A 27,326-nucleotide genomic window follows, 5' to 3' on the forward strand; every position below is an offset into this window, starting at 1 on the left:
AGCAATAGAAGCATTATGCGAATGAGATAATTGATACAAATGAGGAAGTAAATAAACTAAAGAAACCTCACCTCTCATACATCCTTCGAGAAGCGGATATTCTCCCTATTTCCCACAGTAAAACAAATAAATAAAGAGAAACGAGATATACCTTGAGAAATTAATTTCCATGGAACTCAAGAATTTTTCCAATTAACCACTAGAGAATCTAATTGCCAACCATTGTTCTGAACCCCATAAATTGTGCTTAATTTGGCAAAGCAGTGAAAAAAATAGCTTTTATAATTGGCTTTTGTCATCTTTAGTGGACTGTTAAAATTTTAATTTATATTTTTAAAATTCCAGGGACTTTTACTCTAAAATCTCTTAAAATCCAAAAAAATTGAAAAAGTCTACTAAAGAGAAAAAAAAGCCACTTAAATAATGATTTTTCCATTGATGTAGGATTGGCCAAGTTGATAATTGCACATATTGTTGTTTTTATTCCCCTCCCCCCTTGTAATCATCCTTTAGTGTGAATAATGATCACTATCTGTTGTTTACCATTTGTTCTTGTAGGACTTCTTCACAAAAATACTCACCTTTGGATTGGTTGGGCTATTTTGACCAAGAAGATGATATTCACATTCCAGATTCGAATGATGTAAGTGTAGACACCCCATTTTTGACCGACCTTGAGACTCAGACGTCACCAGTTGAGCGCTCGGTGATATTGCATATCGTGCTCATTCAGAGGTTTCAGAGTCTCGGCTGCGAGCCTTGCCTCCGGACTTCCGGACTCTTTTGTGCTTTGCCTCGGTTTGCGAACCAGGCTCCGTTTTCTCTGTTTTCTCTTCCCGAAGGCAGGGAGAGGTCTCGTAGATCATCTCTTAGTGGCCGTGGGCTACGTTTCGTGGCCGCAGGCCATTTTGCCCGTTTGGAGTCTGGTTTCCGGTTTTTCAGAGCCGTTGGCCGTATGCCTCGGTTCGGGACCGTTTAACCACCTCTGTTTGATCCAGTTTTTGGCATACACCTTATTTGCTCCCTTTCGAGGGACACTGTGGTCCGAGAGACCAACTTCGTGGGCGGACACCACTTCCGGTGCCTAATAGCCAGTTTTCGGGGCCTCGGGCTGCGCGTTTCGGCCCCCGAACCTTCATTTTGCATCGGTTTTGGTTCATTTTTGACAGGGACCTCTGTTTCATTGGTAAGAAGGCCATAGAAGGGTGGGAGGCCAGTAATTGTTCTGTCAGCCAGCTTTATCCCTTCATCACCCTCCGTCGCCCGTTTTTCCTCACTTCAAAGCCAATGTTGACCACCCTTGGGCCATTTTCTTGCACCCTAAACCACATATTTGTGATGTACACATCTGGGAGGCCACCAATATTTGGTGGCCGGCCAGTAATTGCTGTTGACCCTTTTGAAGCCCTTTGAAAAGTGGGTTGTTCTCTCTCCTGGTTCACTATCTCCAGTTTTTGACCACAGGGTTGTGTTGTGCACACATGGGAGGCCACCAATTTGGTATGGCCGACCACTAATCCTCATTGAACCTTTTGACCCTTGGCCGGCCGGCCATGGGAGGTAGCCGGCCGGCCACCTGCAACCTAGATAGCTGGCCGGTCATGATCCTTACACCCTGTTCCTTACAGCTGTATATTCTTTTTCCCCCTAGATTGTGCATCCGGGGGGGTGCATTTTTGGGGGGAAACTTGGTTGTTTTCCCTCCATTTTCCCCCCCTTTTTCCCCCTCTTCTTGCCTATATAACCAGCCACCCAGCTCTGGTTTAGGGGTTGAAAAAATGACCTAAGAGTTTTGCATACATACACCTTCCTCTCCCTCTCTTCCAAGCTTCAAACCTCTCAAACCCTACACCATTTCTTCACCAACCCATAGCCCCACTCTTCCATCCTCCATTCCAGCAGCTGGAGGTTGTTTTCCAGAGCTAAGGAGCCACCAAAATCAAGCCAAGAGGCTGTCAAGACTTAGTCTACAAGGGTAAGCTCCATTTCCCCATTTTTTGTCCATACTTTGCATGCTTTCTAAGTCATTCTTTCTTGCTGTTTTGGGCTCCGACCCTAACTGGGGTTAAGCTTATTTTGAGCTATTTTTCATGTTTGATTAAGGGCCTTTACCTGTTTGAGGCCTCCTTGTTGCACTTGCTTCATTACCCCTCTTGTATGCCATCTTCTTGTGTAATATTTTTGGCCTATGTATAAACTGTTTTGAGCTCTGTCATGAACTGAAAAGTACCTTATTTTGAGCCCTTCTTCAACATTGTTGAAGGGCTCATTACTGTTTGAGACTTCCATCTGCTACTTGCCTTTATATCTCTCTTTTGGCCATATTTTTTTGCATGATTTATTAGCCTCTTGTGCTTCTGTTTTTGGACTCTGGTCCGAACTTAAAACAGCCTTATTTTGACCCTCTCTTCATGTTTTATTAAGGGTCTTTCACTGTTTGAGGCATCCTTTATATACTTTGTGTTATATCTCTCTTTTTGGCTTTATTTTACATGGTATTTTAGGCTTGCATGCATACTATTTTGGGTCTGGCCATTAACTGTAAAATGTAATATTTTGGGCCCCTCTTCAACATTGTTGAAGGACCCATTTGTGTTTGAGGCCAGAAACCACCGCTTGCTTCTTTGTCCCTCTTTTGGCCCATTTCTTGCATGAGAGCTTAGCCATACCCGTGTTGGTTTTTGTAGTTGGTTGTAAACTGTAGAAAGTCATATTTTGGGCCCCTCTTCAACTTTGTTGAAGGGCTCTCATCTGTTTAGAGCCGGAAGCCATGACTTGCTTCTTTAGCTTGCTTTCGGGGCCATTTTTGCATGCTAGTTTAGCCCCATTTTCACTTGCTGTTTGACCTTGCTTAAAACTGTAAAAATATTTTTTTTTGGGCTGTCTTGACTCTGTCTTTACATTCCATGTTCAAATAGTGCATGTTTTGTATAGCTATAGGCCAATGCATAGGCCTAGTTTTGTGTTTCGGTTTCATTTCATGCATCGGGTACTATATCTCCATGATTCGGGACTGTTTTGGGTCATATTTTAGCGCTGAAATTTGCATGTTTGCATATCATATTTCAAGCCTTGCCATGTCTTGTTAGAGTGGCATTTTGTGCCTTAGGTTCGGTCCTCGGTTTACGTGCATGTGTGCACGCATTCCGAGTTGTCTCATTTTCATTTGATGGCCTCTTATGTGAGTGTGGCTGAGGTCCACTTGTGTTGGTGTAAGTCCATTGTGCATCGTGTATGCCATTTCATTTCATAGCATTGTGTATGCTAGGTTGTATGTTAGTGCATTGTGTATGCCATGTTACCTCGTGCATTGTGTATGCCATTTCATAGCATTGTGCATGCTAGGTTGTATATTAGTTGCAGTTATGCATGTCATGCATATTGCATTGTGTTTGGGATAGGAGTTAGCCTAGGCACGGGAAACGAGGTACGTTTCGTACTCCGAGTGACGGAACGTGTCTCAATTCCCAGTCGCTGACACTCCGGATTATCCATGATGGAGTCTAGGTTTTGTTTTGTTTTTATGTGCATTCATCCTATATTGAGTTGCACAATTCGACTCCTCGGCCATCATGCATCGATATGCGTAATTGATGGCACAAGGATCGAGGCATGCATACATTTGTGAAAATACATTGCTATGCCCCTTTCCTGCTCTCTGTTACAGCAAATCAAGAATTAGCAACCTTCCGGAGCTTGGCGCGCTTTCCAAGAGTAATTGTAAAATAGAGGCTAATTGGGGCATCCCAGTGGATTTCCGCGCAAGGCAGCCCAGACATGCATCATCCATCATCTGAAGAAGAGTCAAGGCAGTCCCTGGCTTGCATGCCAGTTTATTATTTTTCTTAGTTAATTTGTAAATTAATTAGGAATTTGTTTATATTCAGATTGTATTATTGGGACTGTGCTATTTATTCGGACCCTCTGCGCGAGGGCACAACTGTAATAAGTGTGCGTGTGTGTGTTGTATGTCTTCCAACCCCACGTCTTTCTCCCTTTTATTTATCCGCTTATGATGATTAGATTATGGCATATTTCAATTAGCATACAATATGATAGCATGTTTGCATTCATTCATCTGTTTTGCATGCACCGGGCTCGGCGCATCATACTAACTGCATTGTATTTTCAATTCCAAATTGAATACATGTTAGCTGTAGCATTTCATATGCCACGTTTAGAATAGCCGAGCCTGCTATAGTTGCATTTTTGCATGTGTTGCATTAGGCATTTTTTTTTTTTGTATAGTTAGGATCATGCATGGATTTCTAACATAGTTTTTGTTTTGGCTTGGAGTACACGGTAAGTTTTATGCCTTAGCATCCTTGCATGCGTGTGAGTGACTGCCATAAAAAGCATGCTTACCATGAGGCTATGTGCTTATGTGATATAAACTGCCTGAATGTCTGTGGGTGAAGGTTGGGTTATTTGGATTGGAACAAATCATCAACTGTGAGTTTTAAGCCCACTAGATAGTGGCAAAACCATCTTTTCTAAGCCCACCCGAGGGTGGCAAAATCTGCATTTTAAGCCTACTTGCGGGTAGCACCATCAAACCATTTTCAAAACAAACAAACATGAAATGTTTTGTTCCAATTCAGGCGATCCAGTCTATACTTGTATGCTGTGCGCATCACATAGTACATCTAGGCTAATAACCGGAATAAGAACACACAATGTTTTCAAAACTTGATATCATGGTTAGTAGAGGCCGATCTTTGATCGGGCGAGCGGGGGTGCTCACGAAGTGACCTTCCCCAATCGTACCCAAGTTCCCGAGCCGAGGCAACTTTGGTGATGATGGACACGTGGCCTTAGGCAACGAGTCAGGGTTTCCTAAATTTCTCAAAATAAAATATTTAGGTGGCGACTCTGTATTTAGCAAAGCAGTCCATGTTTGGCACTTCTTTCAAAATCTGTTTTCTCAAAACGATTTGCCGGATTTGGACTCCTTGGTTCAGATTACGAACCGTGACAATTTGAGAGTCCTGAGCTGTAGTGAACCCCAAAATGAACGGAACGGGACTCACCCTCCCGGGGCGTTCGGGGACGTCTACAGTTTCTGGCGACTCTGCTGGGGATTTAGAGAACTTGACTCGAACTCATGATATCTGTTTTTGACTACACTTATGTGTTTCTTTGCATTGCATGTGCATTGGTGCGCCTAGGACACCGTGTTTGCCACCTGCTATTCCTGAACGGTTTGCCAGAGGCTTGTCTTGTCAAGGCATGACCATAAGGCTGACCAGTTGTGGGCTCTGCCAGTATGGGAACACAAACCCTGGTTTTACCGGGGCACCCTTTTTGACCATTCGACCTAGTGCATATTCGGATCCATAGTGACCATTCCAAACTAGGATAGGTTGCTTACCCGTTTATAGGTTGTTTGAAACCGCTGCGTGCGTAGTGAAACCCTAGCTCCTGACAAAATAGGACAGGGAAACCCTACCCCAACATAGGGGTGTTTTGGCTCTCACTTATCTGTTATGTGCTTTAGAGTGCGTCTCTACAAGAATGCATGTATCAGTGTATGAGTTTGGGCACCAGGCCTGCAGGCATTAGTCAGTATTTGAGAATCAGTTATCTGCGGATATCAGAGATTCAGTTTTGGGGGCAGTGATTCAGGGATAATAATCAGTGTTGGAGGACAGTGTGTATTCAGCTTATCGACTGTGTGTTGTTATGCCCGGCGGTGTGTCATGCATTTACTTTAAGCTGTTATGCTGTCCGTTTATCTGTTTATTTATTTCCTTATTGCTTTATTTATCTTTTTACTAGGGCAGTTCTAGCACAATTGCTTCCAACCCAGTAGATATTCCCCAAGCATTTTGGACACGAGGTCGTCGACTCAATCGATTTGAGGATCTAATTGACGGACAGCCAGTGTTCCATTCTCTACCCCCCGTTGTCAGAAGAAGGCCAAGAAAGCGCAGTGTGTCAGAACAGAGGTTGCCAAAACAGTGGGTTACTCCATCAGAGGACAATAGAACTGAGGTCTCGATTGTTGCTATAGAAATAGACATACCAGTTAGTCGGATGGATCAGCAAAATACATCAGGAATGGAAGCCTTGATGCGCCAAATGCAGGAGAGCATGAGACAAATGTAGGAGGATGCCGCCCGTCAAGCGGAGTTCTCCAAATAGCAGGCCGCGATCATGGCCCAGCAGGCCGAGCTAATCACTAGACTGCAACAGCAGAATGCAGCATCTGCTTCACATCAAGTTCCTCCTCCGCCAGGGGCTCCATTACCCGAGCAGGCACCTACTGTCCAGAATGCTCTGCCAAAAACCCAGAACACCGTGCCAAATATCCAGAACATACAAGAGGACACGAACCTTCCAACGGGGCCAGCTCCGCCCCCGCTTTCTCCTCAACTGTCTAAGACCCATACACCCAACCGCCCAGACTCCCCCTTCGAGTTTGAAATAGACCATACAGCTCTGAAACTGAGCAAGCTTGAGAAGCTCTTCAAGAAATCACAAAGGGTAAAGACTATTCCGGATATCGAGGATGGATATACCGACGTGGCCGTGACATTGCCCGATAGGTTCAAGATGCCGCAAATTGACCGTTTCGACGGGTCCGGGGACCCCATGGTCCATCTTCGGCTATTCTCAGACATCCTGCGGCCAATAGGCTTAACCCGACCACAAAAGCTTTCGCTGTTTGGCCGAACCCTGTCAGGTGTGGCCGCTATCTGGTACGCGAAGTTAGAAGACGAGGTAAAGAGGAGTTGGGATGAAATGGCCGAGGCCTTTGTCGCACAGTATTCGTACAACACCCAGATCGAGATTACAATTCGTGATCTCGAAACGACAAGGCAGGAGCCCAAGGAAACTTTCTCAGATTTCGTAACTCGGTGGAGGGCAAAGGCGTTGATGATGACTTTGAGGCCCACTGATAAGGACCAAATCAGGATGATTATGCGCAATCTCCAACCAAAATTGATGCAGAAAATGATTGTACTCCCCTTTCCTACTTTCTCGGATCTACATGAGATGGGAGTACAAATTGAAGACGCGATGAAACAAGGTCTGATTGACCAGGACAGGGAGCAACCCCGGAGAGAATTCAACCATAACAACAATGCAGGCCCGAGTGGCACTGCAACCACAAGAGCTTTGGAGGTCAGCATGGTCACCACCATTCCCCCTCCCCTTCCAAGGCCCATGGCAGCCACACCCTTCTCCGGTGCATCCGGAAGCAATACTCAAACATCTAAATACCAGCCCAGAGGCCAAAGAACCTTCACCCCACTATACATGCCTTTGTCTAAGGCTCTGGGGGTCTTAATCAGAAAGGGGCATCTAAAACCCCTAGAGCCGAGGCCATTGCTGAATCCACTCCCTCCCTCTCACAACCCAGCCAAGTACTGTGCATATCACCAGCAGCACGATCATGATACTGACCAATGTTTCAGGCTGCGTCACGAGATTCAAGACCTCGTTGACAAAAATGTGATTTTGCCGCCAGAAAAACCCAACGTCACAACCAACCCCCTCCCTACACACAACCAAACTCCACCTCCCAAAAGAGTCAATCTTATCCAGACCGGGGTCGTGTCTTACGATCCTAGCATCTATATTACTCCTACCCATCTACCTAAGTCGGAGGTGTTCTTTCCCGACTGCACTGACTTCTTGTGTATGTTGGACATCTCCACAACCCAACCAGAGCCGACGGTGGTGACTATCGAAGATGGGGCAGGGCAGACTTCGGGAAAGAATGAGATTGTTGAGTCTGGGATTGAACAGAGTTTTGCTGGGGAAGCCTATGATCCAAGTGAGTACATCTTGTCAACAGGCCAGATTAGGCTGGGTATAGAATTGCCAGGAAAAGAAGAACTGTGTATGATCCGGGGGGATGGATTTGGGCAAGGGGCAGATGATCTGACAGCTGTAGATGAGGACTTTGCCAACCTATAATTTTTCGATGACCAAGAATCAGGGGACGCGGCAGTCAACTGGTTTGACTATGAGGAATCGGCAGAGGCCACTGGATGGCTCGATGATCAACCAGATGTGGTGGGAGAATCCCAACCAGAACAGGGCCCGGCAGGGGCAAGAGTATCAGCTGTGGCCGGAAGGGCCGGAAGTCAGGTTACATTGCCGGAGAGCGCCGGTACGAAGAATTTCGCTCAGGATGGAAGCATCAACAAACTGCACTGACGCAGGTAGAACAACAGGGTTCTGAGAGAACCGGGAAAGCCAAAATCCATGAGGGGATCGAAAGTGCCGCGCACACAAGAACAGAGGATGCTGTGGGCATGCAGACTGAAAGTGCTGTGAGTACAAACATGTCCGAACCAGACAGGTGTCTTTTGAATGCCAGCGGAATGTGGTGGGAAGACGATGACTTATGTCTTGCCCACACAGACGAAGACTGGGGAAGCAACCAACCGGACGACACTTGGTACCTCGATGAGGTTGATCACATGACAAGAAGCGGGCGGTGCTTCAAGCCCCCGCACTTAGACTAACCCGAGGCATCCGGGAAGGATAAAGAAGCTGAGAAACAAAAGGAGAAGCAGATCGAAGAGGAAGCTGTGCTGAAACAGCTAAAGAAGATATAAGCAGACATCTCCATCTGGGGACTGCTTATGGCGTCACGAGTACATAGAAAAGCTGTCTTATCTGCTATGGACAAGTCCAAACTCTCCATAGATACTACACCAGAACAGCTGGTTGGGCTGGTTTTTCTAGGAGGAGGTTCCCTGGCATTAACCTTTTCAGACAAAGAATTACCACCTGAGGGCACAAATCACAACAAACCCCTCTACATTTCCGTGGAATGTAGAGACAAGTGGATACCGGTGGTACTTGTTGATACCGGGTCTGCTATTAATGTCTGCCCGACCAGAACAGGGTATGCAATCGGGTTGAAGCCCGCGGACTTCGTATTGACTACTCAAGTGATCAGAGCATACGATAATACTAGCAGGGAAGTGATGGGGACTTTCAAAATTCAGACTCAGGTTGGTCCAGGACAACACAACATTGAATTCCATGTCTTGGACGTTCCCGCAACCTTCAACCTACTTTTGGGGCGACCGTGGTTGCACCAGGTCAAGGCAGTCTCTTCCACTTTACATCAGATGTTGAAGTACCCTCATGGGAAGGGGGTGGCTATTGTCTTCGGGAATTCATCAGTCCATCCGCCGCCGGAAGTGTCCACACCAATCTTGGAAATCGAGCATGGCACTGAGGATGTGTTCTTATCAGGGTTCACTTTGGATGAGGCTCGAGTGGTGCAGAATATTATGGCTGTGAATGAGGGGGTGTACGTCAGTGCTCAGTCCGTCTACCTCATGAACAAGCTACAACACATCCCTGGAATGGGATTGGGAAGGAGCGGCCGGAAGGGCGTCCCAGCATTGGCTGAAGTGCCACACAACCCTCATACCTTTGGTCTGGGTTATCTGCCCACCAAAGAGGACTGGGTGAGGAAGGGAAAGGAAATGGCTGGAAGGGCCAGAGCAAAGCAGGCTGGGAAGCCTTTCGAATTAATGCATCGGCCCATTCGGGGTACCCTAAACGGACGTTTCGTCCGGGAGAGGGAAGACTTTCCGTTTTGCGGCTTCCCAGACCCATGGCTGAACGCGGAGAGGAAGCGCGTGCCTGGTTTCGAGATCTTCTTCGACTTGCAACTACCCAGGGATGACGTTGCCGAAGAGCAGACAGACCCATCAGCGGAGGTTGAGCAGTGTAAGGCAGTGGATTCCGAGAGCACCGAACTTGAGATGGGGGTAGCGCTGGCATGTCTACTTTCAGATCCTTCGATCGACCAAAAGTGCTTGGGGGATAACTCCTCGGTTTCCATGATTGAGGATGAAACGGCTGTGGGCCTTCCAGCGACTATTTTGGATACATCTATCGCACCCTCTCTCACCTGGCAGTACGAGGAGGGATTTTTGTCCAGCAGCACCGGGTTAGGTAGTGAACCGGAATCTGATTCCACCGAGTCCTGTGAGTCGGAATCAGGTTCCAGCTCGACTGAGTCTGAGTCTGGTAATCCTGGGGATGATAACCCGGATGCCACAGTTATGTCCAGGTCGTCTTTTTCTTTCTCATTTGAGTCTGTTGTAACCGAGAACTCGGACGATTTGGATGTGCTTAATGAGAATCAAGTGACTGTGGTTTGTGAGTACTTTTCTGTGCCCTTAATTTATTGCATAAACTCAGACTTTCAAAATTTTGATGAAAACGACGAGGAAGAAATTCCTCCGGTTTTGCAACGTCTAATTGAGCAGGAGCAGGAGAGATTTGTCAAACCCTTAACTGATGAAATCATTACCGTGAATATTGGTACTGAGGAGGACTCGCGGCTGGTCCAGATCGGGTCCACGTTGTCTTCGGAGGAACGGGAGCGCTTAGTCGCTTTATTAAAAGATTTCAAAGATGTTTTCACGTGGTCCTATGAAGACATGCCTGGGATCGATCCTGAGATTGTACAGCACCGGATCCCCCTTGACCCCGAAGCCCGACCTATTAAGCAGAAACTCAGAAGGATCCACCCGGACTGGGCTCTCAAGATTAAGGAAGAGGTCACCAAGCAGATCGATGCAGGCTTCCTGCTGGTATCCGAATACCCGACTTGGTTGGCCAACATCGTTCTAGTGCCGAAGAAGGATGGCAGGATCCGGGTATGCGTGGATTTCAGGGATTTGAACAGAGCTAGTCCGAAGGACGACTTTCCCTTACCGCATATTGATGAGTTGGTAGATTTCACAGCAGGGCATGCTTTGCTCTCATTCATGGATGGCTTCTCAGGGTATAATCAGATAGTAATGGCACCAAAAGACAGAGAAAAGACAGCATTCACCACCCCGTGGGGAACATACTGCTACAGAGTAATGCCGTTTGGGTTGAAGAATGCCGGAGCTACTTATCAACGGGCCGCGACCACAATATTGCACGACATGATCCACAAAGAGGTTGAGGTATACGTGGACGACATGATTATTAAGTCCAAGGAAAGAGAGGGCCACTACACTGCCTTGCAAAAGTTCTTTCAAAGGATCAGAGAATTTCGGTTGCGGCTAAATCCTCAGAAGTGCACGTTCGGTGTTACAGCGGGAAAAATGCTGGGATTTCTGATTATACAAAGGGGCATCGAGGTCGACCCTTCAAAAATCAAGGCCATCTTAGAAATGCCACCACCAAGGACTGAAAAGGAGGTGCGAGGCTTTCTGGGTAAAGTGCAATTCATAAGACGGTTTATCTCAAAATTAACCTTGACTTGTGAACCACTTTTTGGTCTCCTAAAGAAAGGCAAGAAATTCCAATGGGACGACCGATGCCAAGCTGCTTTTGAACAGATCAAGAAATATTTACAGAACCCGCCCGTGTTGTCGCCACCAGAGCCGGGGAAACCGTTGATATTGTACCTTTCAGTGACTGAGACTACAATGGGCTGCATGCTCGCACAAGAATCAGAGGATAAGGTGGAGAGGGCCATCTACTATCTGAGCAAGAAGATGTTGGATTACGAGACCCGCTACACTCCGCTTGAGAAGGCTTGCTTAGCTTTGGTATGGGCTACCAAGAAGCTACGGCACTACTTGTTAGCTCACTCCGTAATGATGGTTTCACGATTAGATCCCATCAAATACCTTTTCAAGAAACCGGCACTTACGGGTAGGCTAACTCGTTGGCTGCTGTTGCTCTCCAAATTCGATCTAAAATATGTGACACGCAAGTCAGTCAAAGGAAGAGCAGTGGCAGAGTTCTTGGCTGATCATCCAGTCGAAGAAGGTGAAACAGTGGAGTACTTATTCCCAAATGAAGCCATTTTGCACATCGACGACGAATATTGGACGATGTACTTTGACGGAGCATCAAATCAATACAGGTATGGGATAGGAGTGTTGCTGATAGCACCCGACAATTCCCGTATCCCTCTATCCTTCAAACTCTGGTTCAAAGTCTCGAACAACGAAGCAGAATATGAGGCGCGCATTGCTGGCCTAGAAGCGGCCCTGGAACTAGGGGCAAGACGTTTAGACGTCATCGGGGATTCGAACCTTATTGTATCTCAGGTAAACGGAGACTGGAAAGTCAAAGAAGAAAAGATGATGATGTACCACCAGACCTTGGACTTGCTAATCCCTCGGTTTGAGAAGCTAAACTTTGCTCATCTTCCAAGAGAGAACAACAGGTTTGCAGATTCTTTAGCAACTCTATCTTCCATGATAGACATTCCATTTGGAATCCGGATGCGTCCAGTCGTCATTGACCAGAAATTTGCGCCGGCCTACGAGTCGATCGCCGCTATAGATAAGGTTCAGGATGAAAACCCCTGGTATTATGACATTTGGAATTTCGTGAAAAAGAAGCATACCCGCCAGGGGTAAATGCCAAGGATAAAAGGGCAATCAGAAGAATGGCCATTCAGTTCATCATCTGTGGGGGTAAACTGTATAAGAGAGGTCATCTGGGAATGCACAAGCTATGTGTTGAAGCCGAGGAATCGAAGCGCCTGATGGAGGCCATCCATGGAGGAGAATGCAGTGCACATATGAACGGCGTAATGCTAGCACGGAAGATCCTCAGACAGGGTTATTACTGGTCCACCATAGAGGAGGATTGTATTAGTTTTGTTCGGCGATGCCACAAGTGTCAGATTCATGCAAACCACATGAACATCCCGCCGTTGAAGCTGTACAACATGACTTCGCCATGGCCTTTTTCAGTATGGGGAATCGATGTGATCGGGGCTGTCACTCCGAAGGGGTCGAATGGGCATGAGTTCATCCTGGTTGCAATAGATTATTTCACGAAGTGGGTCGAGGCCCAATCGTATGCGGTGTTGAAGGTGTCACACGTTGCGAAGTTTATTAGAAACAATATCATTTGTCGCTATGGGGTCCCAAACGAGATAATTTCAGATAACGGTTCCCACTTCAAGAAGGAAGTGATAGACTTGTTAGAGAAATACAATGTGGCTTTTCATAAGTCATCCACATACCGGCCGCAGACCAATGGAGCGGTTGAGGCGGCCAACAAGAATATCAAACACATACTACAGAAGATGGTGAAAACCTACCGGGATTGGCTAGATAAGCTGCCATTTGCTCTGTGGGGCTACAAGACTTCAATCAGAACTTCTACCGAAGCGACTCCGTATTCATTAGTTTATGGGATGGAGGCCGTTCTACCTATCGAGATTGAGGTTCCGTCATTACGAGTATTGGCTGAGTGTCAAATAGCCGAAGCAGAATGGCAGCAGAGCAGATTTGAGGAACTCATGCTTTTTGACGAAAGAAGACTGAAAGCACTGTACCATGTTCAAGGCTATCAGCGCAGAATTGCCCGGGCTTTCAACAAAAAAGTTAAGTCCAGGAATCTAAAGGAAGGAGATTTGGTGCTCAAGGACAACCGAGCTCCCATCCACGACCCAAGGGGCAAGTTCAAACCCAATTGGACTGGTCCCTACATCATCAAAGCTATCTGGTCAGGTGGAGCTGTGGTTCTGATGGATCTAGATGGCCTAGAGTTTTCCCAACCGATCAACATGGACAAGTTGAAGAAATATTACCCCTGAGAGGCTCGCTAGGCCAAAAACCCGAAAGGGCGACCTAGGCAAAAATTAGAACACAAAGAATTGGAAAATATAAAAACTGAGCTCGCAAGGTTGAAAACCTGCAAAGGGCGACCTTGGCAAAAGTTAGAGCGTAAAAGGAGAGTGAAAATACCCGAGTGAACGTAAGCTTGAACTACGTAAGGCTTGATTCCCATCTTTGGGATACGTAGGCAGCTTCACCCTGTAGTTCAGCCATAAACTTTTCCCCAATCAACTTTGTCCATTTTGACCATCTCGGTCATCTTTATCCATCAACATTTATCGTGCTCTCTGGTGCAGTGCTATTCAGACTAGGGGCAACTTTCCGTTGCCACGACGGTGTAGCGCTATTCAGACTAGGGGCAACTTTCCGTTGCCATGCAGTGCCGCGGTACTCTTCAAACTAGGGGCAACTTTCCAGTTGCGAGGATCTGGGGTTGTGCATCTCAGTGACAGATCTTAGGCGTGTCCAGTTCTGATCCATATCGAAAATAGTTTTGAAAAGTTTTAATAAAAGTTGACTTTGTTCAAATCAATCTCTTTACAACTAAGACCATTTCTGGACCAAAGTGGAAAATGTTCAGTACCACAACCTTCAATTTCATTGATTTCAAAACAGAGTTCTCCTGCTCTTGCATACAATCGAAGTTGCTTTTTATTATATTCATAAAGAAAACTTGAAAGTACTAATAAAGTAATAAATCCGGGGCATAGTCAAGTCAAGTGTCCCTGCGCCCCCTCCCAGAGTTGGTCGAAGCCTCTGACACCAAGCTAGGCCCAACCTGTGCCTCCTCGTTGAGCTAATCCAAGCACTCGTCAGACAAAGTGCAACTGAAAGTGGAAGCAGGAGCTAGAAGCTCTCTAGTCCTCCATGCTGTGGCATATCGGGCAAGCTGTGCACCTCGGATCAGGAAAGCAGCTGGGTACTCAATCCCCTCTGGTGGGCAAATCTGATCATGACCGAACTGGCGCAGGAACCAGAACGGAAAGTAGAACACACAGTGGGTCAGACCAATCAATTGGATCCCGATCAACCGGGACATGCTATAGCTCATTGCTGGGAGATTGAGCCAAGGACAACGCCAAGCAATGCGATCTACAGACAGATTGTACATCCAGTCAAACCACCATCTTTCATCAGGGGCATCGACTAGGCGCTGTCGAAAGAAATAGCCTCGAGCTGAATAGGCCGGGCAAGAGTCTACAACCTGCAATTTGTCCATTAACCATACCTGGGGAGGGATGAAAAATGAGAGAATAAAGAATAGAGAGATGTACGGTGAGGGAAAAGCGAGAAAAGGGTTTTTGTGAGAAAAACCGAGCTTGAGGGCCGAGTGATGTGAGCAAATACATATGTAAGATTGGGTGGGAAACATTACCTGCAGCAGCAGTGGACTCCCAGCAAACCTAGTCGTCTCCCGGCGATAGACAGAATCCAAGCCCATCAGCGTCTCGGCCAAGGTTATGGCGATGCAGCTCTTTCCTTCTTTCAAGCCTTGAGCAATTCCAATCAGACGAATGCTAAATCCCCCAAAACTCGGGGAAAGCAGAAAGTGAGACAGTAAGCACAAGCAAAGGGCGTATTGTCGGAAACCTTGCCAATAATGGTTGCTGCGGTTACCAGCGTCAGAAAAGCGATGAATCAAACCAAGGATATCCAGTTCTCCATTACAGATCAGAGACCGAGCATCATGCGCGGTAAGTCCACACATCCGCCCTAAAACTTGGGCGTGGCCAAAGCGGAACTGGGGCAAGATCTCTTCATGACATTCAGACTCCATCAAAACTTGAAAATCTTCAAAAGTTGGACATACCTCTTGACCGCCGAAGCTAAAGACATGCGTCACCGGGTTCCAAAACCTCGCCGCGGCATGGAGGAAAGGGAGATGTAGCGGAGTGCGGCTCAGCATAAATAGTGCATTCAAGCCGAAACCCCGGAAGTTTAACTTTTTCGAGCCATCTAGAGAAGCGATCCAAGTTGTGAGATTTTCAACGAGAAACGCCTCCATTCTTGTGCAAAACTAAGATGAATCGAATCAAAACACGGAGCTAAGGCTTTTAAAGAGGAAAAGACACTATTCAGGGGGACAAGTGTCAAAAATTGGGCGGCTGCAGAGTTAAGTGGCCGGCCGGCCATCTTTTCTGGCAGGCCGGCCATCTCTTGTTTCAAAACTGGCCGGTGGCCCCCTCTCTGCAATAAACCTGGCCAGCCGGCTCCCAAAAGTGGCCGGCCATGCTCCAATGTATGCCTTCAGCCCTGTTTTACCCTCCGAGGGAAAGTTTCAGCCATTTCCATGCAACGGATGTGTCGAAGGCCTCTATTTCCCTCTGAGTCGGATGCGTTCCGTTGCCCAGATCGTCCGATGTACACTTCGTTTTGTTTTGTTTATCGAGTTGTTGTTTTGTTTATCGAGTTGTCGTTTTTCTTATCGAGTTGTTTGTCGAGCTGTCGTGTTTCGTGTTTTTGAGTTGTTACTCTTTATTTAAGCTTTTTGTTTGAGTCTTGTTTATCGAGTTGTCAACATTATTGTGCTGTAAACTTGCTAAGGTTTTGTTATATCTTAGAAAGTTAGGTTGTTACGTCGGTTCACTACCTGACTGGGCAAAATGCACAATACACATTTTCTATTCAATCTCATTATGATGCAGAATGATGCGATATGATGCTAAACGTTTAAAATACAATACTTTTTTCAAAAGCTGTTTCATCCCATCATGCCTCGCTTGTTACAACATTTTACAGACTAAGGCACAAGTTTTACAGAGAATAAAACTGCCTGATAATGTACAAATGTGCTACAACTACTAGCGAAAAGATAAATAAAACAGGAAATAGCCGCATCTGTGCTCTCAAGAGCAGTAATAAGAGGCCCTCTTCGTCCTCTTCTGCGGAATAGACTCTCCGCCGCCATCGCCATCGCCCTCATCTGAATCAGAGCCATCATCCTCGGGATCCCCCTCAGCCTCGCCTCCACTCCCAGAACCAAGGCCAGAGCCGTCCTTTCCATCAGCAGATGTCTCCGACTGACGGTCTGCAATCTCCTCCTCCTCATCCTCACCAGGCTCCTCCTCCACAATATGTGCTCTGCGTCTGCGAGACAACCCCTCTCCTCGGAAAGGCCTGGATGGCCCAACTCCTCGGAAAGGCCTGGATGGCCCAGCTCCGTGAAAAGGCCCAGATGGCCCAGCTCCCCGAGAAGGCCCAGGTGGCCTGGCCTGCGGCTGATCATATATCGGGGGCATCTGAAAATAAAGAGTTCAATTCAAATACATCAGTCCAAATATGTACATTAGATGCAGATACAAGCAAAAACTACATGAAGTGGGTGCATATAAACATAGTGTATAAATGAGGTGTGTGTCAGATGTGCTCTACACAAGTAGCCTATCAATGCAGTAGAAATCAGCATATCATCAGAAGTATGATAAATGCCAGAAAACTAAAGAGTACCTGGAAACCCATGACGGACAGCTGCGCCTCTCTCCGCAAGACCATGCCCTCAAGTGAGGCCACCAATCCGATCACCCCCTCCATGTACTCTCTGGGCGGCTGCAGATACGAACTCATAATCATCAGTGAATAAAGGAATGTCTAAGTGTTTGAATGATAGATGAAAAACAGTGGGGCGTACCGGCGGTGAGTCGGGATCGATGACGTATCGATGGTCAGGCATGGGAGGCTCTATCGGAATCGTGTAGGAGGCCCCGTACCGCCATTCTGTCAACTCGGTCGGCATGTCTGGCCATCCAGGATGAGGATAAGTCGGAGGAATCGGGGGAACAAATCCACCCCCACCTCTAGATGTACTAGCCCTGCTGGTGGAAGGGGCATCTGCAGCCCGAGCCCGGGCCTGGCTCGAAGATGGCATACCAGCAGGCCTCATCATCGGAGTGTGAACTCCCTTCAATGGGGGCATCAGGTATGTGTGACGGTAAGTAACGTAATCCCCCTTCGCAAGATGTAGCAAAGCATCAGTACCCAACATAGCATTGATGACTTCCCGGGAAATGAGTACATCAGCAATCTGCATGTCGGCTGGGGGTGCTGAGGGAGGGTCTTGAGAAGTGTACCCCCAGACCTGACGCAAGAAACGCTCCCCCAGAAAAAAGGCCCTACCAACTGGCCCTTCGAACAGGAGCCTGAACCGGGAGGCACCCCACCCTCCAGCAAACTGGAATCGGAGACCCTCACCTAAGGGCGCCCAGGGCTGCCATGTAATCTGCAGATAACAGGTGCATAAACCAAACAGAAATCAAAGATGTACGGGACAAATCAAAGACGAAAACAGAAAGAACTGAGAGTTCTGAAGTACTTCCGATGGGCGCACCGTGTTGAAATACTGTCGCAGGTAAAGGAGAGACTCCCGAGGTCTTGGCCGATGCCGGCCTTCAAACACAAGTGAATACGGGGTCATGAGAGGTGCCGCTACCATCAACTTCAGGGCCAATGTCGGGAAATATACATAGACCCACAACTGTAGAAAACAGAGCAGAATATGAAATGCTGAGGGCAAAATGCACGATACTGAGTATAAAGCGCGCCATGTGTGCCATGTGCAAGTAATGAGGAGCAGAAATGTAAATCAAAGAGGGTAGAAAGTACCTCCCAGGCTCTCCAATAGCCGCCAAGTAAGTCCCCCCGTCCGCGTGAGGTCGCACTCATGTAGCAATAAAGGGTGGCCAAGACGGCACCACCCCAGTCATACCGCCTGACCTGTGACAGGTCCACCAAGGCACTCAGCAGATAAAGCCCAACAGTGTTCCCTCTATCAGCAAACAGAGTGGTCCCGAAGAGGAACATTAAAAAGCCTCGGGCATACTGTGCTGCCTCCTCAAGAGTCCCGGGCTCCATCTCCACCCGCCGGAAGTGGGAAGAGAACCAGGTATATCGGACTCTCCCCGAAGCTCTGTCAACAGGCGGGCGAGCCCCTAGCAGATATATCCGAGCGGCCTCCCACTCGCCCATGTCCTCATCATATGGGATCGCCCAGCCTCCCACATCAAGGCCGGTCAATACAGCGAAGTCAAAAGGGGTCATAGTCATGTCCCCAGTGGCAGAGAAATGGAAAGAGTTGGTAGTGTCCCACCATCTCTCCACCAGGGCGGCCATCAGCGTCCTCTTAGCAGGACAACGAGATAGTCTAGCACAGAAAGGCCCGAACCTCGCTAAGTCAACCAAATCCCGAACGGCCTCCGGGAGCTCAGCATACCAGTCTCTCACCGCGGTAGAACCGTACCCCCGCACGGTGCGAGAAGTCACCTGCATTCAGAATGAACACATGTTTCAGCATGAAATGAATAAAGCTGCGTGCGAATAAAATGAATAGGCTGCGTGCAAAGTAAAGTAAGTGTGTGCCGTGTGTTCACCATCAATTTGGGTTGTGTGTTCAAATCTTAATCAGTGTGGGCTGCGTGTTCACCTTCAATTCGGGCTGTGTGTTCAGAAAATCAGTGTTTGGGCTGCGTGTTCAACTCTCAATCAGTGTGGGCTGCGTGTTCACCTTCAAATTGGACTGTGTGTTCAGAAAATCAGTGTTTGGGCTGCGTGTTCAACTCTTAATCAGTGTGGGCTGCGTGTTCACCTTCAATTTGGACTGTGTGTTCAGAAAATCAGTGTTTGGGCTGCGTGTTCAACTCTCAATCAGTGTGGGCTGCGTGTTCACCTTCAATTTGGGCTGTGTGTTCAGAAAATCAATTTGGGCTGCGTGTTCAAAACTCAATCAGTCTGGGCTGTGTGTTCAGAAAATCAATTTGGACTGTGTGTTCAGAAAATCAGTGTTTGGGCTGCGTGTTCAACTCTCAATCAGTGTGGGCTGCGTGTTCACCTTTAATTTGGGCTGTGTGTTCAGAAAATCAATTTGGGCTGTGTGTTCAGAAAATCAATTTGGGCTGCGTGTTCAAATCTCAATCAGTCTGGGCTGTGTGTTCAGAAAATCAATTTGGGCTGTGTGTTCAGAAAATCAGTGTTTGGGCTGCGTGTTCAACTCTCAATCAGTTTGTGCTGCGTGTTCACTTTCAAATTGGGTTGTGTGTTCAGAAAAATCAATTTGGGCTGTGTGTTCAGAAGATTAGTGTTTTGAGCTGCGTGTTCAACTCTCAATCAGTGTGTGCTGCTTGTTCACCATCAATTTGGGCTGCGTGTTCAACTCTCAATCAGTGTGGGCTGCGTGTTCACCTTCAATTTGGGCTGTGTGCTCTAAAAATCAGTGTGGGCTGCGTGTTCACCTTCAATTTGGGCTGTGTGCTCTAAAAATCAGTGTTTGGGCTGCGTGTTCAACTCTCAATCAGTGTGGGCTGCGTGTTCACCTTCAATTTGGGCTGTGTGCTCTAAAAATCAATGTTTGGGCTGCGTGTTCAACTCTCAATCAGTGTGTGCTGCGTGTTCACCTTCAAATTGGACTGTGCGTTTAGAAAATCAGCGTGTGAGCTGCGTGTTCAACCCTCAACCGATGTGTTCCGTGTGTTCACAATCAATTTATGGACTGAGTGTTCAGAAATTCAAGTGATTGAACCGTGTGTTCAGAGTGCAAATAGAATGCAAGAAAAATTCGTAATACGTTACAGAAAAGGTAGGAATGAAGTAAATACCTCTCGTGCCTCATGGGAGAGATGATACTCAGGCTCCCGCAGGAGGAGATCCCCGGGTGCTCGCTCGTCGAACTCGGTGAAATGATGAAAAACAGCCCGCGAAAGAACGTGTACTGGTGGGCCATACCTCTCGGGTATGAAGGGGCGAACCCTCGGAGGCAGAGACATGATGTCAGGCTCACCTTCGGCGCCTGGAGAACCTCCGCCGTGGGGAAATTGACCCGCCATTTCGAGAAATCTGCAAAAAGGGGCAAAAATGAGCCAAAATTGGAAAAAGTCAACAAAAGTCAACTCTCGGGAAATGAAAAAGTCAACAAAAGTCAACTCCCGAGAAAATCTTCCAAATATTGAGACAAACTCACCTCAAGTGGCAAAAATGAGAAAAGAAGCCCCGAAACCAAATTTTAATCGGTTCAAAGTGCTTGAAACTGAAAGATTTCGCGAAAACAACTTGCGTGGGACATTGGAAAACGCGTATAGAGCCCAGATCTGAGGGAGAAAGTGGTTTGGGAAGCTAGAGAGGAGGATTTCGGAGCTGCACTTATGAGCTCAAAGTGCTTGGATGAGTGTATTTAAAGAAAAGAGGCCGAAAAGACAAAACTGCCCGGGGATTTGGCAAAGTGGCCGACCGGCCACTTTTTCTGGAAGACCGGCCATTCACTTTTCAAGAAATGGCCGGTGGCCTCCCTCTCCCAATTAAACTGGCCGGTGGTGTTCCCCACCTGCCCTCCAAGGTCCCTGCAAATTTTGGGGAGGATTGGAGTCCCCGAGACCTGAAAAAGTACAAGAGAAGTGCATTTTCTGTCGCGAAATCGTTCCGCCGGAACTTCAGCTTCAACTTCCAATGCATGTCTCATCGTTTACTCATCGAAAGTGAGGTATATCCTTCTAAACATGTTGTAACCTCTCCGGGAGGTGGACCAGAGGCCGCGATCGAGTCACCCTCGCCGAAACGCGCGTTTCTTCCCGCATTGCGATGCACTTTTCTATCAACACCGCAATTGTCTGCATTCGACATCACATTGAACGCATGCTATTAGATATGCTGTGCTTGTTGAGTTTCTTTATTTTGCAGGCACGATATTGTATGTACGGTTCATTTGAGGCTGGTGCGACCAGACGAATCGCGCAGGTATCGTATCCTCTCCGTGTGAGACATGGCGAGGATTGAATAATTTTCCGCATTCTTAACTGCATGAAATGTAGTTGTTGCTTTGCATTCTTGCTTAAAACTGTTGCATCTATTTGCGAATACTTGCTTCATTACAGCTTGCTACATTTGCACGATCATTGAGTTACCTTCGACTTCTTGCATTTTCGGTTGCATTTTGCCCCTGCCTGCGGGCATGCCTGCGGGCACATTTGTGTTATTTTGTATGTTTGTCTAAGTCTTCGGCCTTGTCAAAAATGGGTCGTCTCTGGGCTTTGACATTCACTCCCGTCACTTATGACTTTCGAGTTTTGTCAAAGAGGGGCAACTGTAGACACCCCATTTTTGACCGACCTTGAGACTCAGACGTCACCAGTTGAGCGCTCGGTAATATTGCATATCGTGCTCGTTCAGAGGTTTCAGAGTCTCGGCTGCGAGCCTTGCCTTCGGACTTCCGGACTCTTTTGTGCTTTGCCTCGGTTTGCAAACCAGGCTCTGTTTTCTCTGTTTTCTCTTCCCGAAGGGAGGGAGAGGTCTCGTAGATCATCTCTCAGTGGCCGTGGGCTACGTTTCGTGGCCGCAGGCCATTTTTCCCGTTTGGAGTCCGGTTTCCGATTTTTTGGAGCCATTGGCCGTGTGCCTCGGTTTGGGACCGTTTAACCACCTCCGTTTGCTCCAATTTTTGGCATACACCTTATTTTCTCCCTTTTGAGGGACACTGTGGTCCGAGAGACCAACTTCATGGGTGGACACCACTTCCGGTGCCTAACAGCCAGTTTTCGGGGCCTCGGGCTGCGCGTTTCGGCCCCCGAACCTTCATTTTGCATCGGTTTTGGTTCATTTTTGGCAAGGACCTCTGTTTCATTGGTAAGAAGGCCATAGAAGGGTGGGAGGCCAGTAATTGTTCTGTCAGCCAGCTTTATCCCTTCATCGCCCTCCGTCGCCCATTTTTTCTCACTTCAAAGCCAATGTTGACCACCCTTGGGCCATTTTCTTGCACCCTAAACCACATATTTGTGATGTACACATCTGGGAGGCCACCAATATTTGGTGGCCAGCCAGTAATTGCTGTTGACCCTTTTGAACCCCTTTGAAAAGTGGGTTGTTCTCTCTCCTAGTTCACTATCTCCAGTTTTTGACTACAGGGTTGTGTTGTGCACACATGGGAGGCCACCAATTTGGTATGGCCGGCCACTAATCCTCATTGAACCTTTTGACCCTTGGCCGGCCGGCCATGGGAGGTAGCCGGCCGGCCACCTGCAACCTAGATAGCTGGCCGGTCATGATCCTTACACCCTGTTTCTTACAGCTGTATATTCTTTTTCCCCCCAGATTGTGTATCCGGGGGGGTGCATTTTTGGGGGGAAACTTGGTTGTTTTCCCTCCATTTCCCCCCCCATTTTTCCCCCTCTTCTTGCCTATATAACCAACCACCCAGCTCTGGTTTAGGGGTTGAAAAAATGACCTAAGAGTTTTGCATACATACACCTTCCTCTCCCTCTCTTCCAAGCTTCAAACCTCTCATACCCTACACCATTTCTTCACCAACCCATAGCCCCACTCTTCCATCCTCCATTCCAGCAGCTGGAGGTTGTTTTCCAGAGCTAAGGAGCCACCAAACTCAAGCCAAGAGGCTGTCAAGACTTGGTCTACAAGGGTAAGCTCCATTTCCCCCTTTTTTGTCCATACTTTGCATGCTTTCTAAGTCATTCTTTCTTGCTGTTTTGGGCTCCGACCCTAACTAGAGTTAAGTTTATTTTGAGATATTTTTCATGTTTGATTAAGGGCCTTTACCTGTTTGAGGCCTCCTTGTTGCACTTGCTTCATTACCCCTCTTGTATGCCATCTTCTTGTGTAATATTTTTGGCCTATGTATAAACTGTTTTGAGCTCTGTCATGAACTGAAAAGTAGCTTATTTTGAGCCTTTCTTCAACATTGTTGAAGGGCTCATTACTGTTTGAGGCTTCCATCTGCTACTTGCCTTTATATCTCTCTTTTGGCCATATTTTTTTACATGATTTATTAGCCTCTTGTGCTTCTATTTTTGGACTCTAGTCCAAACCTAAAACAGCCTTATTTTGACCCTATCTTCATGTTTCATTAATGGTATTTCACTGTTTGAGGCATCCTTTATATACTTTGTGTTATATCTCTCTTTTTGGCCTTATTTTGCATGGTATTTTAGGCTTGCATGCATACTGTTTTGGGTCTGGACATCAACTGTAAAATGTAATATTTTGGGCCCCTCTTCAACATTGTTGAAGGGCCCCTTTGTGTTTGAGGCCAGAAACCACCACTTGCTTCTTTGTCCCTCTTTTGGCCCATTTCTTGCATGAGAGCTTAGCCATACCTGTGTTGGTTTTTGTAGTTGGTTGTAAACTGTAAAAAGTCATATTTTGGGCCCCTCTTCAACTTTGTTGAAGGTCCCTCATCTGTTTAGAGCCGGCAGCCATGACTTGCTTCTTTAGCTTGCTTTCGGGGCCATTTTTGCATGCTAGTTTAGCCCCATTTGCACTTGCTGTTTGACCTTGCTTAAAACTGTAAAAATGTTTGTTTTTGGGCTGTATTGACTCTGTATTTACATTCCATGTTCAAATAGTGCATGTTTTGTATAGCTATAGGCCAATGCATAGGCCTAGTTTTGTGTTTCGGTTTCATTTCATGCATCGGGTACTATATCTCCATGATTCGGGACTGTTTTGGGTCATATTTTAGCGCTGAAATTTGCATGTTTACATATCATATTTCATGCCTTGCCATGTCTTGTTAGAGTGGCATTTTGTGCCTTAGGTTCAGTCCTCGGTTTGCGTGCATGTGTGCACGCATTCCGAGTTGTCTCATTTTCATCTGATGGCCTCTTATGTGAGTGTGGCTGAGGTCCACTTGTGTTGGTGTAAGTCCATTGTGCATCGTGTATGCCATTTCATTTCATGGCATTGTGTATGCTAGGTTGTATGTTAGTGTATTGTGTATGCCATGTTACCTCGTGCATTGTGTATGCCATTTCATAGCATTGTGCATGCTAGGTTGTATATTAGTTGCATTCATGCATGTCATGCATATTGCATTGTGTTTGGGATAGGAGTTAGCCTAGGCACGGGAAACGAGGTACGTTTCGTACTCCGAGTGACGGAACATGTCTCAATTCCCAATCGCCGACACTCCGGATTATCCATGATGGAGTCTAGGTTTTGTTTTGTTTTTATGTGCATTCACCCTATATTGAGTTTCACAATTCGACTCCTTGGCCATCATGCATCGATATGCGTGATTGATGGCACGAGGATCGAGGCATGCATATATTTGTGAAAATACATTGCTATGCCTCTTTCCTGCTCTCTGTTACAGCAAATCAAGAATTAGCAACCTTCCGAAGCTTGGCGCGCTTTCCAAGAGTAATTGTAAAATAGAGGCTAATTGGGGCATCCCAGTGGATTTCCGCGCAAGGCAGCCCAGACATGCATCATCCATCATCTGAAGAAGAGTCAAGGCAGTCCCTGGCTTGCATGCCAGTTTATTATTTTTCTTAGGTAATTTGTAAATTAATTAGGAATTTGTTTATATTCGGACTGTATTATTTGGACTGTACTATTTATTCGGACCCTCTGCGCGAGGGCACAACTGTAATAAGTGTGCGTTTGTGTGTTGTATGTCTTCTAACCCCACGTCTTTCTCCCTTTTATTTATCCGCTTATGATGGTTAGATTAGGGCATATTTCAATTAGCATACAGTATGATAGCATGTTTGCATTCATTCATCTGTTTTGCATGCACCGGGCTCGGCGCATCATACTAACTGCATTGTATTTTCAATTCCAAATTGAATACATGTTAGCTGTAGCATTTCATATGCCACGTTTAGAATAGCCGAGCCTGCTATAGTTGCATTTTTGCATGTGTTGCATTAGGCATTTTTTTTTTTGTATAGTTAGGATCATGCATGGATTTCTAACATAGTTTTTGTTTTAGCTTGGAGTACTCGGTAAGTTTTATGCTTTAGCATCCTTGCATGCGTGTGAGTGACTGTCATAAAAAGCATGCTTACCATGAGGCTATGTGCTTATGTGATATAAACTGCTTGAATGCCTGTGGGTGAAGGTTGGGTTATTTGGATTGGAACAAATCATCAACTGTGAGTTTTAAGCCCACTAGATAGTGGCAAAACCATCTTTTCTAAGCCCACTCGAGGGTGGCAAAATCTACATTTTAAGCCTACTTGTGGGTAGCACCATCAAACCATTTTCAAAACAAACAAACATGAAATGTTTTGTTCCAATTCAGGCGATCCAGTCTATACTTGTATACTATGCGCATCACATAGTAAATCTAGGCTAATAACCGGAATAAGAACACACAATGTTTTCAAAACTTGATATCATGGTTAGTAGAGGCCGATCTTTGATCGGGCGAGCGGGGGTGCTCACGAAGTGACCTTCCCCAATCGTACCCAAGTTCCCGAGCCGAGGCAACTTTGGTGATGATGGACATGTGGCCTTAGGCAACGAGTCAGGGTTTTCTAAATTTCTCAAAATAAAATATTTAGGTGGCGACTCTGTATCTGGCAAAGCAGTCCATGTTTGGCACTTCTTTCAAAATCTGTTTTCTCAAAACGATTGGCCGGATTTGGACTCTTTGGTTCAGATTACGAACCGTGACAATTTGAGAGTCCTGAGCTGTAGTGAACCCCAAAATGAACGGAACGGGACTCACCCTCCCGGGGCGTTCGAGGACGTCTACAATAAGTAATTTTTTTTTCCTCCTTTTAGTTATTGAATACGTGCGAAAGTTTTTTTCATTATTTTAATTTTTCCCTTTCATATTATTATTATTATTTTTTAGGGTGGAATTATTAACATGCCTTTTCATTTTAGGTTTTTCACATTTATAAAGCAGGATCAGATGGACCAGTTATTTTTTGTCTGCATGGAGGTGGTTATTCTGGGTACGTTTGATTTTATTTTAATAGAATTGTCTTATATTCTTTCATAGTATTTCTAATGCATGAATTACGAGAATACTGAGATCCAGACTAATGCATACTGTTATGTAAACTTTAGTGAGGTTATCAACAAACTAATATATAAGGAGAATCAAAATAGTCTATATTGTAGTGCAATATCTTATCTTTCTGGCTTTCTTAGTTGTTGTATTCAGAAAAAGACAAAACTGCAACATATATCAGTTTGAAACAAGAGAAATAAGTAGTGAAGAGGACTCACTTTGAATAGTAATTTCATAACATAATTTTTAAGGGAAAGGAGTTTAATGTTTTTTATTTATTTATCAGAATTACAGAAAATTTAACTTGCAACTTCATTTCTGTTCTGTCAATGATCTCGTACAGATTCTCCACTGCAATGTTCCATTATGTGCCTTTTGATTATCTGTAAATATAATTTTTTTTCCCAAGAAAATGACACTGTCTTCAAACACCCCCACCCAAATCACTTACTAATTAAAGAAAAAGAAAGTTACATTAACTAAATTTTATTCACATTGTTTTGTTGTTGTGTATGTCTTACTTTTATATGGCTGCAGTTCTAGATTGAAAGAGAACCAAAAACAAAAAAAGAATAAAGATTGCATATGCTGATATTATTATTTCAAGCGCTCTGCGACTTGTTTACCTTGGTACATGACAAAATTCATTTGGACAGTCTTTCATTTGCATTGACAGCTAGTAAACTTAAGGAAAAGTCAAGGGTAGTAGCCATGGACCTAAGAGGACATGGGAAATCATCCACAGAAAATGAACTAGACCTATCAATAGAGGTATGTATTTTTTGGGATAAACAAGAACTACTGAAAAGGATGTGTTCCACTACTCATGCGCATCATCTGTTTTTTTTTAAAAAAAATTTTAATCTCCGAAGATTTTTTTATACCTATCTCTTTGCTTGAATTTAAGTGTTATTCTATTGGTTGCAGACTCTGTGCAATGATGTGATTACTGTTGTGAAACCAATAATAAATGACCAAAAAAGAAAAATAGAGAGCATAGTTTTGTTCTGTTAACACTATTGGAT

At 45.9% G+C, this 27,326-nt stretch overlaps 1 long non-coding RNA gene across 1 annotated transcript; it reads left to right on the forward strand.

The window, feature by feature from the left end:
- The first annotated feature begins 557 nt into the window (after nt 1-557).
- On the forward strand, nt 558-27,074 carry LOC145789621 (uncharacterized). The gene is made up of 3 exons (XR_014327741.1): nt 558-643; nt 26,172-26,242; nt 26,958-27,074. It is a non-coding gene; the product is annotated as an uncharacterized LOC145789621 (long non-coding RNA).
- The last annotated feature ends 252 nt before the right edge of the window (nt 27,075-27,326 follow it).

This window comes from Camellia sinensis, chromosome 1, assembly GCF_055761805.1.
Source record: "Camellia sinensis isolate YWXY chromosome 1, ASM5576180v1, whole genome shotgun sequence".
Classification (NCBI taxonomy): Eukaryota; Viridiplantae; Streptophyta; class Magnoliopsida; order Ericales; family Theaceae; genus Camellia; species Camellia sinensis.